The sequence below is a fragment of the Myotis davidii genome, unplaced genomic scaffold (genome assembly GCF_000327345.1).
Source record: "Myotis davidii unplaced genomic scaffold, ASM32734v1 scaffold8, whole genome shotgun sequence".
NCBI classification, from domain to species: domain Eukaryota; kingdom Metazoa; phylum Chordata; class Mammalia; order Chiroptera; family Vespertilionidae; genus Myotis; species Myotis davidii.
Window position 1 is genome coordinate 579401 of NW_006299520.1, and position 3124 is coordinate 582524.

The following is a 3124-nucleotide window of genomic DNA, read 5'->3' on the forward strand; positions in this document are numbered from 1 at the left end:
CTCTCCTCTTCCTCCTTCCAGCCCCCTACCCCCAGCAGTCACCACACTGTGCCCCATGTCCACGAGTTTTTTCTTTTTTCCTTTTATGCTCAATCCTTCCACACCCCTACCCAACTCCCACCCTCCAACAGCTGTCAGCCTTCTCTGTATCTATGAGTTTGTCACTCTTTTGCTTGTTAGTTCATTTTGTTCATTAGATTCCACAATGAATCAAATCATCTGGTACTCATTTTTCTCTGACTGGTGCCTGCCCCAGAGAGGGAGTGGGTGGGGAGAGCCGGGAGGAAGGGGGGCGCAGGAGCGGGACTTGAGGAGGGAGGAGGAGAACATGGGGAGCGGGGAAGGCGGAGGAAGGGGGCGAGGGAGGGGAGGCAGAAGAAAATGATCGGTGGAAGGGAGGGACGGAGTTCCCAGCGCCTGAGCCCTTTACTGGGGTCAGACTGGCAGGTCCCTCGCCGGCCCAAGGACAAGGCTCGCCCAACCTGACAGCCGGCCCCGCTGGCTTCCAGACCAAGGGCATGTAGAGGTCGGAGCCTCCCCAGAAGCCACACCTGGCCTGGTGGAGAAGGAAGGGACTCAGATAGCGCACCGCTGGGTGCATCCGAGTCCGGTGGGCTAGGTCGGCCGCCACAGGTCACAGAGCATCCCTGCACCAGAGCCAGGTCCCTTTCTGGTCCATGATTCCCTCTCCCAGGACAGCGGGCTGGGCCCAGGTATCCCCAATTTAGCCAAAATGGTGAGCTCCCCTGGCCAGGTCTCCACATTCCTGCACAGAAAATCCTATGTGCTATTGATCTAGGCATAGGACCCAACCTGAGATGGTCGGCCGAACGGATTTCCATATGTTCCTGCCTCTCTTCCTTCACCCCTTCAAGTTTAACAATTAGAGTGGTTTCCCACTTTTCTTTTAGCATTCTCTTTGTGTTCTAAAAACCTGGTCCTAAAACCAGGTTCTAAAAACCTGGCCTCGGATGCCACGGTCTATAAAGAGGACCTCCAGACCCCAGCCTGACACCCAAGCCCACACTTGACCACTGACTCAGTTGTCTTTTCCCAGAAAAACCAAAAGTGTATCAAGGTGTCCGTGTGAAGATCACGGTGAAGGAGCTGCTGCAGCAGAGAAGGGCTCACCAGGCAGCCTCAGGGGGAACCGTAAGCATAAACCCTTCACTTACTCCCAAATCTTCTTAGACCTCATTCAGCCTGCATCTGGGAAGGTATAGAGGCCACCCCAGGCCCCAGGCACCACCCCCAGACCTGCCTTCCTCAGCTGGTCTCATAAATTTGGTGCCAGGCTTCATCCTAGTTCACCACAGGAAGCCACAAAGAGCAGCGGTGGTCTGTCGAGGGGCTCAGGATTTGGGGAGCCCATCCCTCACTGACCCTAATTGAGTAGGAAGGGCTTGCTGATCCTGTGTAGGGAGAGGAGTAGCCAGCAGGTAAGTAGGTTGTTACTCTGGTAGGAAGACAGTGGATATGTCCTCCCAAACGCAAAGAACATCTCTCCCAGAAGAGTAGGAAGCCCTTCAAGGATAGAATCCCTGTGGAACAGACCCCCTGCCTCCTCATTCTTCTGGAACCCAGCCTCTGAGCTCATTTATCTTTAATCAACAGTCACTAAAAGTTTCCAACAGAAAGGGGCCATGTCTCCTTAGGCGAGACAGCTCGGAATGTAGAACCACCTCATTAAGACGTAATTATCACGAGATGAATCTGGACACTCAAGAGTCCGCTGCCACTTAGATACATTCTAAGCAGATAGTCCCACCAGGGGCTCTCAGGGCAGTGGCAAAACCAAAGAAAGTAAGTCGGGTTATCCTCCAAGAAAGGGAACTTCGTCAGTGCGCCTTTGATTGTACAATTGCTTGTGGGTTGGTTTAGATGTGTGTGTAGGACCTGGCAGCTGGGACCCATACTGCCAGGATCAGCATTGCTGCTGTCTCCAGCTTATTGGCATCTGCCCCACAACAGGTGTTGTGCCTGGTACTCTCTGTGTGCCACGCACAACTTCATGAAATGGGCCTTTGTGGGAAGAGGCAAATGATGTAGGGGTGGTGAGCACAGATTCTAGAGCCAGTGGACTGGGTTCAGATCTCAGCGCCTCTGTGGTGTGTATCCCCTGAGCAAGTTATTCCGCCTCTCTTGCCTCAGTTTTCTCATCTTTAAACTGGAGGTACTAAGATTTTGTGAGGTTAGATGGGTTATTGCATATAAAGCACTAGAGGAGAGTTTTTCATGGAGTAAGTGCTCAGTTAATGTTAGCTCTCATTATTATTTGTGAAAAGCAACTACAGTAAAATTATAACCAAGGCTTGAAAGCCAGCTTTCCAGTAATGTTGATCCGCACCCTTTGCTCAGAGTTTAGAGGTTCAGGTGTGAGCTTGCTGTGATATGGCACATGGAGCACACATTTTAAATTTGCTGGCAAAGTTAGTACCTCCATATGCAGAGTTTCAGCTAACACAATAAAACCTCCTTCTGCTTGTAAAGGGCTTTACAATGGTTCTTTTAAAGCATTGTTTGCACCCTCGTCTCATTTAGTTCTTACAATAACCAGGAGAGGTAAGTAGATCAGGGATTTGTATGCCTCTATTACAGCTGAAGTTCAAAGTCTTGCAGTCACTGATGACAGAGCTAAAAATAGAACCAAGGTCTTCTTATTCTTAAACACACACACACACACACACACACACACACAACACTTCCCACCTATTAGTTCCCTAAATTCATCTTTATGCAGACCCTGCTATGCTGAGCAGGAGTCTGGCAACCTCAACCACCAACCCCTTCAATTCAGAAATAATTATAAAATTAATAAAACTGGGATCAAGGGAGCTGGGAAATGCTTCTGGAGGGGAAAAAATCATCAAGACGTTCATAGCAAAATGTAATCTTTCATTACGGAGCTTTGGTACATGGTAGAATTCTGCTTCAGCTACACCTGGAGAAGTCCATGGCGATTTTATTGCTGTTGGCCTCTTGCAGGTTGGTTTGGCCACTGTTCCCCTGTTAGCTAGCCGCAGGAAGGAAAGCAAGGGTTAAGCATTTAGCTTGTGTATCTAACCAGGATCTGTTCCCTGGAGATGTTTGACTTATCTAAGTTTTTCTCAATCCCCCTCCCCCC